Genomic DNA, 8,953 nt, shown 5'->3' with positions numbered 1-8,953 from the left:
TGAAGCATCATTGGCTTCCAGTAAATATGCCCCTGGAGCCAGACTACCCTCAGAAGGAAATTGGATGTTTGCCTGATGTTGGTGAGTGGTGGAATGTCCTGCATTTTTTTTCCTTTCGGTTGAGGAGGAAGCTCCAGACCCCTGCTTCTGTTTAAAAACTCTGCCTTCGAGCCTGACACTGGAAGACATTGTCCAATTTCTTCTTAGAAAGCCATTTTATTCTGCATCATTCCTACTGTGTCACATGGCTACTTCCCCACTGCTTGATACAGAATACGCCCGTTATGCCTGTAACAGGCAGAGATCTGCCCCATTGGTCCAAGGAAATATCTTCTCTAACCCCTAGCAAAGTCTAACTTCAGAATCACTGTGGATAAAAAGGGACCTCTAGTGGTCAATCTCAAAGGTCACATCACTGCGACCTTCTACCTATCCTCTGAAAGGTGTTCTGACCTGTCAACTCTGGGTTGCCAGTCTAAGAAGTGGAGGAAGTAAAATATAGGATAGTTAAGAGGAATTTTGCATTTTGATATAGGTAGGGTGTGGAGGGTAAGATGGCTTCCACTGCATGGCATGTAGAAGATGTAGTGGATGGTTTTCTGTATACTTGTACTCAAAATCTATTCATTTCCTAGCATGATTGGACCCACTGCTGTGCCAGGGAATGAAGGGATATAGGGGAAGCAGAAATGTGATTTCAGCCCAAAGTAGTAGATGTTCTGCATTTTGAAAGCTGAACGTAGTACTGTGAAAGAGTATGTTTTATTTTTTTATTTTATTTTTAAAAAATTTTTTGGCTTCGTTGGGTCTTTGTTGCTGCGCATGGGCTTCCTCTAGTTGCGCCAAGCGGGGGCTGCTCTTCGTTGCACTGCAAGGGCTTCTCATTGCGGTGGCTTCTCTTGCTGCGTGGACTTCAGAAGCTGCAGCACGCAGGCTCAGCAGTTGCGACTCGCGGGCTTAGTTGCTCCGCGGCATGTGGGCTTCCCCGACCAGGGATCAAACCCATATCCCCTGCAATGGCAGGTGGATTCTTAAACACTGCGCCAGCAGGGAAGTCCCTGAAATAGTATATTTTAATATTTTATTAAAATCTTGACTCTTGAGAAGCTAATTGAAAAAGCAGAGATGACCTCCCCAGAGAAATATCCACACGCACTCGCACACACGTTTTTGCCTGAAATTCAGGGATTTTACTGACACTCTAAAATTCATCCCTAGTGGTTCAAGAAGCCAAGTTAAGAAACTCTGAAGTAAGGCATTTGGAAAAGGATACAGTGTGGCAGCGAGGAATCCTGAATGGATTCTAACCCTGTGTCACTTTAGGAACAAGTCGCTTTACCCCTCTGAACTTCACTTCCTCACCTATTAAAAAACAGGAGGATTAGACAGAAGTAGAGTTGCCACATAAAAGACAGAACACCTAGTTAAATCTGAATTTCACATAAATAAAGGGTTTTTTTAGTATAAGTATATTCCAAATATTGGCTTTGTCATAAATTAACAGATAGTAGGTGCACAGGACATAGTTATACTAAAAAATTATTTGTTACTTATCTGAAATTCACATTTAATGGGTGTCGTATTTTTATTTGCTAAATCTGGCAACCCTAGACAGGTGGCCTTTCAGGTCTTGATTTAAGGTCTAGGATTTTTGGGGATGAAGGAATCCTAATGGAGGATGGGAAGTTAGAGGATCATTCATTACCGTTTACAAGCTGGAAATTCTGAAGTTCCATGACCAATTTTAAGCAGTTTAGTTGAAACTGTGTCGGATTCTAGATGGAAAGGCACCACACTGGGTCCCTGCATTGCTCAAAGAACCACTCTGCCATTGCAAGGCTGTGACTACCAGATTTCTAAGTTTTCTTTTACATTAAAACCCTCAGTTGTATTTCCAGTGACCTGGCCAGATGACCCTGATGGCCTGTGACCCTCCACCCATTTGCTGAGCTGCTGCCTCTGTCACATCAAGCTTGGTGACAGCAGATGTGAAGGCTGCAGCTCAAAGGCCTTTGGGGATGGCACGTGTCAGCGGTCAGCTGTGCTGCCCATCGGGTCTTTCCTCCTCGTTGTCTGTTTCCCTCTCTGTTCTTCATTCCCACACAGCAGGAAGTACTGTGAGGTCTGTGCACCAGCAGTCATTTTCCCACGGGGCAGCCCTGTGTACACATTATCTTCCAGGGCAGAGCACCCAATTTACCTCCGAGTAGGCATCCTCCCCATCTTTCCCCCCCCCTTCCTTTTTTCCTTCCTTCCTTCCCTCCTTCCTTCCTTTCACTACTGTTTCCTGAGTACCCACCATGCACTAGGCACTATGGTAGGCACTTACCCTGAGCTGAGGGGCTTCTACCTTCATCACCCGCATCAATACTTAGTCCCATAGTCCATGGTTCGCAAAATGAGACCCCTGAACCACCATGTCAGTCACCTGGGAGTTTGTTAAAGATGAGATTCCTGATGAAGGAAAGGTGCCCAGAGACTCCACAGGTGCTTCTTGGGCTCACTTAAATCAGATGGCCATGACTGCCAGTTCTTGGACCCCTTCCTCTGCCCAGAAGTACATGGGCCTGATGTGGAGCAGACTGTTTCTACTCTCAGGAATTTCCACATTTGAGGCTGCCTGTCTTCTGTCCCTCTGGGCCTGAGCCACTTGTGGAGGACGTGGAGTATTGGACTCTGTTAATACTCCAACCAGCGAAACTACTTAGGCTTAATGGTTAACTACTGGGCTTAACTACTTATGGCAAAATGGTTTCCTCTCTTGTCGGTCCTAGGAAAGAGGAATGTTCCAGGGACAACTTATATGTTCTTGGACAAAGCACGTCACTTCTTTGACTCTCCAGAAGGGGCGCCATGATAACGTTTTTTAATCTGAAAATGCACTCTAACTGGCTCCTAATCATTGTTAACCCTCTAGAAATGTAAGACGCTTGAAGACCAGGAGCTTTGTTTTGCTCATCTTTGTATCTCCCAGGGTACCAACCTAATGTTGTGGAGTTAAGGGAGCACCATTCGTTTTATAGACATTATCCATTGTATAGTTATTAAAACAGTTCTCCACAGATGGCAGGAGAGTGACTTGAAAAGCCAAGTCTTACTAATTCATGACAAAGCTACCATCTTGGTTTGGATGGGACTGGCAACCCCATTGCTTAGAGTATTCAGCACATAGCAGACACTCAATAAATACTAAATACTTTTCCTCAACATTTTATTTATGAAAATGTCAAACATACAGAAGAGTTGAAAGAATAGTACAATGAATATCTATAGACCACTACCTAACTCTAGATTCAGTAAATGTTAACATTTTGCTGTATTTGCTTTGTGAGTGTGTTTATTTATTTTTGCTGAATCATTTGAAAGTTAGTTGCAATCCCTGTGACACATAAATATTTCAGTAGGCATCTCTTAAGAATGAGGACATTCTCCTATATAACAATAATACCATTATTACACGTAAGAGTAATTAACCGTTATTTCCTAACCACCTAGTACCCACTTGTAGAAGTTCATGTTGGTGCCCTACTCACATCCCCTTGGCCTGCCTAGAGGTCACCCGCAAACAATTCCCGTATAGCCAATGACTTCCTGAGGGTCTGCCTGGACGTTCACAGCCAGACCAAGAGAGTGCACTCTGCCTTCACAGGGTGGGCTGGAAGTGCTGGGGAGTCAACACCCCAAAAGTGCCCCTTAACCAATGATGGAGGAAAGTTGGTAGATAGATACTCAAGCTTCCTTCCCCCGCATGAGTTGATTCTGAGGTGTGTTCCACAGAGCTTGTCAAAGGGTCCACAGCAACAGTCGCCCATAGTAACCTGTTCATTAACACATCCTTTATTAGTTTTCCTTCCTTCCCTATCTCACTACCTTACTGTGCTTCCTGAGATCACCTTTAAATAAACTACTTGCATGCAAAGTTTTATCTTCAGGTCTGCTTTGGAGGGACCCAGAACCAAGACATCAATCCTCTGCTAAGTTCATTTTAAAATGAGAACAAGGGCTTCCCTGGTGGCACAGTGGTTAAGAATCCACCTGCCAATGCAGGGAACACGGGTTCAAATCCTGGTCTGGGAAGATACCACATGCCTGGTCTGGGAAGATACCACATGCCGTGGAGCAACTAAGCCCGTGAGCCACAACTACTGAGCCCGTGTGCCACAACTGCTGAAGCCCGTGCGCCTAGAGCCCATGCTGCGCAACCAGAGGAGCCACCGCAATGAGAAGCCCGCACACTGCAACGAAGAGTAGCCCCCGCTCGCTGCAACTAGAGAAAGCCCGCGCGCAGCAACGAAGACCCAACACAGCCAAAAATAAATAAATAAAATTAATAAATAAATGTAAAAATCTTTAAAATGATAGCAAAACACAGTGCCCTTAGATCCATACAGAAGCAAACTCAAAACCTGCTTAGATGGTGCTTGCAACCCAGTCAACAGGAAATGCCCTTAGTTATGATTCTTACTGGAAGAATGCTATAGTGAGGCTGTGTTTATTTATTATGCCCTGCCCAGCCTATATTAATAATAATAATAGCTAATGCTTAATAAGAGCTTACTGTGTGGCTGCTTCACATGCTTTATTTCTTTTAATCCTCAAGTGACCTTGTAGGGAGGGCACTATTATTATTCCCATTGTATTGATGAAGAACCTGAGGACCCTAGGAGTAAAAAGGTTTATGAACTCATACAGCTAGCAAGCAGCAGATCTCTGGTGTTCTTAACCAATGTATTAAAATGTACAGATGACCATAAATATTTTTTTATTCTATTCTTGTATGAATGGGAACAACAGTACTTGCCAGATAAAATTCATGTTGCAACAACACCATAAACATGTATTTTTAAAAATTTATTTTATCGAAGTGTAGTTGACTTACAATGTTGTGTTAATTTCTGCTGTACAGCAAAGTGACTCAGTTATACATATATATACATTCTTTTTCATATTCTTTTCCATTATGGTTTATCACAGGATATTGTACATAGCTCCCTGTGCTATACAGTAGGACCGTGTTGTTTACCCATTCTATATATAATTACATCTACTAACCCCAAACTCCCAGTCCATCTCTCTGCCTCTCTCCTCCCACTTGGCAACCACAGTCTCTTCTCTATGTCTGTGAGTTTGTTTCTGTTTCGTAGATAAGTTCATTTGTGTCATATTTTAGATTCCATGTATAAGTGATATCATAAACATATGTATTTTAAACCGATTAAAAATGTTATCTTCATTATTCAACATAGTTTTGGAAGTCCTAGCCACGGCAATCAGAGAAGAAAAAGAAATAAAAGGAATACAAATTGGAAAAGAAGAAGTAAAACTGTCACTGTTTGCAGATGACATGATACTATACGTAGGGAATCCTAAAGACGCCACCAGAAAACTACTAGAGCTAATCAATGAATTTGGTAAAGTAGCAGGATATAAAATTAATGCACAGAAATCTCTGGCATTCCTATACACTAATGATGAAAAATCTCAAAAAGAAATTAAGGAAACACTCCCATTTACCATTGTAACAAAAAGAATAAAATACCTAGGATTAACCTACCTAGGGAGAAAAAAGACCCATATGCAGAAAACTATAATACACTGATGAAAGAAATTAAAGATGATACCAACAGATGGAGAGATATACCATGTTCTTGGATTGGAATAATCAATATTGTGAAAATGACTCTACTACCCAAAGCAATCTACAGATTCAATTCAATCCCTATCAAATTACCAATGACATTTTTTACAGAACTAGAACAAAAAATCTTAAAATTTGCATGAAGACATAAAAGACCCCAAATAGGGGCTTCCCTGGTGGTGCAGTGGTTGAGAGTCTGCCTGCTGATGCAGGGGACACGGGTTCGTGCCCTGGTCCAGGAGGATCCCACGTGCCGTGGAGTGGCTGGGTCTGTGAGCCATGGCCGCTGAGCCTGCGTGTCCGTTGCTCCGCAACGGGAGAGGCCACAGCGGTGAGAGGCCCACGTACCGCAAAAAAAAAAAAAAAAAAGACCCCAAATAGCCAAAGCAGTCTTGAGGGAAAAAAACAGAGCTGGAGGAATCAGACTCCTTGACTTCAGATTATACTACAAAGCTACAGTAATCAAGACAATATGGTACTGACACAAAAACAGAAACATAGATCAATGGAACAAGATAGAAACAAGCCCAGAGGTAAACCCACGCACCTATGGTCAACTAATCTATGACAAAGGAGGCAAGGATATACAATGGAGAAAAGACAGTCTCTTCAATAAGTGGTGCTGGGAAAACTGGACAGCTACATGTAAAAGAATGAAATTAGGACACTCCGTAACACCATAAACTCCAAGTGGATTAGAGACCTAAATGCAAGACCGGACACTATAAAACTCTTAGAGGAAAACATAGCAAGAACACTCTTTGACATAAATCACAGCAAGATCTTTTCTGATCCACCTCCTAGAGTAATGGAAATAAAAACAAAAATAAACAAATGGGACCTAATGAAACTTAAAAGCTTTTGCACAGCAAAGGAAACCATAAACAAGATGAAAATACAACCCTCAGAATGGGAGAAAATATTTGCAAACGAATCAACCGACAAAGGATTAATCTCCAAAATATATAAACAGCTCATGCAGCTCAATATTAAAAAACAAACAATCCAATCCAAAAATGGGCAGAAGACCTAAATACACATTTCTCCAAAGAAGACATACAGATGGCCAAGAAGCACATGAAAAGCTGCTCAACGTCACTAATTATTAGAGAAATGCAAATCAAAACTACAATGAGGGGCTTCCCTGGTGGCTCAGTGGTTGAGGGTCTGCCTGCTGATGCAGGGGACACAGGTTCATGCCCTGGTCTGGGAGGATCCCACATGCCGCAGAGCGGCTGGGTCCATGAGCCATGGCCGCTGAGCCTACGCGTCCGGAGCCTGTGCTCCGCAATGGGAGAGGCTGCAACAGTGAGAGGCCTGCATACCGCAAAAAAATAAAAAAATAAAAAAACTACAATGAGGTATCACCTCACACCAGTTAGAACGGGCATCATCAGAAAATCTACAAACAACAAATGCTGGAGAGGGTGTGGAGAAAAGGGAACCCTCTTGAACTGTTGGTGGGAATGTAAACTGATACAGCCATTATGGAGAACAGTATGGAGGTTCCTTAAAAAACTAAAAATAGAATTACCATATGACCCAGCAATCCCTCTACTGGGCATATACTCAGAGAAAACCACAATTCAAAAAGACACATGCACCCCAATATTCATTACAGCACTACTTACAATAGCCAGGTCATGGAAGCAACCTAAATGCCCATCGACAGATGAATGGATAAAGAAGATGTTGTACATATATACGATGGAATATTACTCAGCCATGAAAAGGAGCGAAATTGGGTCATTTGTTGAGACGTGGATGGATCTAGAAACTGTCATACAGAGTGAAGTAAGTCTGAAAGAGAAAAACAAATATTGTATATTAACACATATATGTAGAACCTAGAAAAATGGTACAGATGAACCGGTTTGCAAGGCAGAAATTGAGACACAGATGTAGAGAACAAACATATGGACACCAAGGGGGGAAAGCCATGGGAGGGTGGGGATGGTGGTGTGCTGAATTGGGAGAGTGGGATTGGCATGTATACACTGATGTGTATAAAATTGATGACTAATAAGAACCTGCTGTATAATAAATAAATAAATAAATAATAAATAAATAAATAAAAATGTTATCTTCAAATTACTAATTCTTGAAAGTGTAAAGCAAGGATTCTCAGTCAGTTGAGAGCCTCAAAGGGATAAAACTTTCCCCTGCCATGCCTGTCTTAGCACAGCTTATATACTACACTTGGGTTGTCAGTGGTAAGTAATATTTTTCCAGCATTATTTAAGTTGTGTGGAATCTTCCAGTGTTTCAGCCGCTATGAAAATCAGACTCCCCTCAGACTTGCCCTATCACAATTCTCAGGCTGTCAGATTATCAAGCACAGCCATCTAACTTGAGCATGACAACTCTCAGTGAGGTGTGCTACAATTTTTGCACAAGGTCAGGCTTTCTTGGAACAATTACATGCTTGTTAGTAATACCTGGCCCCACCCAGTAACTTAAGTACACAGAAAAACTTGGATCTTAAGAAGATGCCTTTCCCAATTACTGTCTTCTCTAAGAATCCACAAAGAGAAAGAGACTTTGAACCCAATGTACCTTATTTACTTGACCCTACTGTCATAAAGTGTTCAAATTCAAGTATTATAAAGATGGTAACAGGAAAAGGATTCAGGGTTCCCAGACGGAGGAACGATTGGCCAAGGAAGTCAGCTTTCAGAGCTCAGTGGGTAAGCGGTAAGACTTTGTCTTGTATAGAAAGTAAAGAGTCATGAAAATTAAAAACAAATCAAGTGAGAGAAATTCATTTTGAAAAGTTGTTGTCTTAATGGGGTGGAAGAGAAAGGGAGACAGCAATCATCCTCCTTAATAGGGTAGGGTGAGGTCTGCTAAGAAGCCCACACTCTCACTGTTTACTAAGCATCTACAGTGGATAGTGCTTGAGAAAACTCTATTAATGACCAAATTCTGAAATCATCACTGTTAACAGTGCTGTATTGGAAATCTTACTGACGAAATTTTTAAATTATAAAAGAATCAATATTATTTCTAATAGCATCTTACTGAAAGATTGATGAAGACATGCCAGCCAGAAAGAGTGAGCCTGGCAGGAATGAAACTTGCTCCTGGCAGGACAGGCCTGGCATGGGGAGGAGCAGAGCCAGCCCCCAAAAGTCATAGGTATGTTCCAGCTCTTGAAGTTTTATATTTGTGTTAAGAGGACAAAACTCCAAGTTGCTGAGGTCTTTGGAGTGGACAGGGACAGGAAGGGATTAACAGCAGTTTCTTTAAGGGAGATAATGTTTACCTAGGCAGCAGCATGGTGAAGAACATTGCTTTAGGAGTCCTGGGTTAGAA

Source organism: Leucopleurus acutus (genome assembly GCF_964270905.1).
Source record: "Leucopleurus acutus genome assembly, chromosome: 19".
In the NCBI taxonomy this organism is placed as follows: Eukaryota; Metazoa; Chordata; class Mammalia; order Artiodactyla; family Delphinidae; genus Leucopleurus; species Leucopleurus acutus.
The sequence above is the reverse complement of the archived record's forward strand: the minus strand, read 5'-3'. Positions refer to the sequence as shown.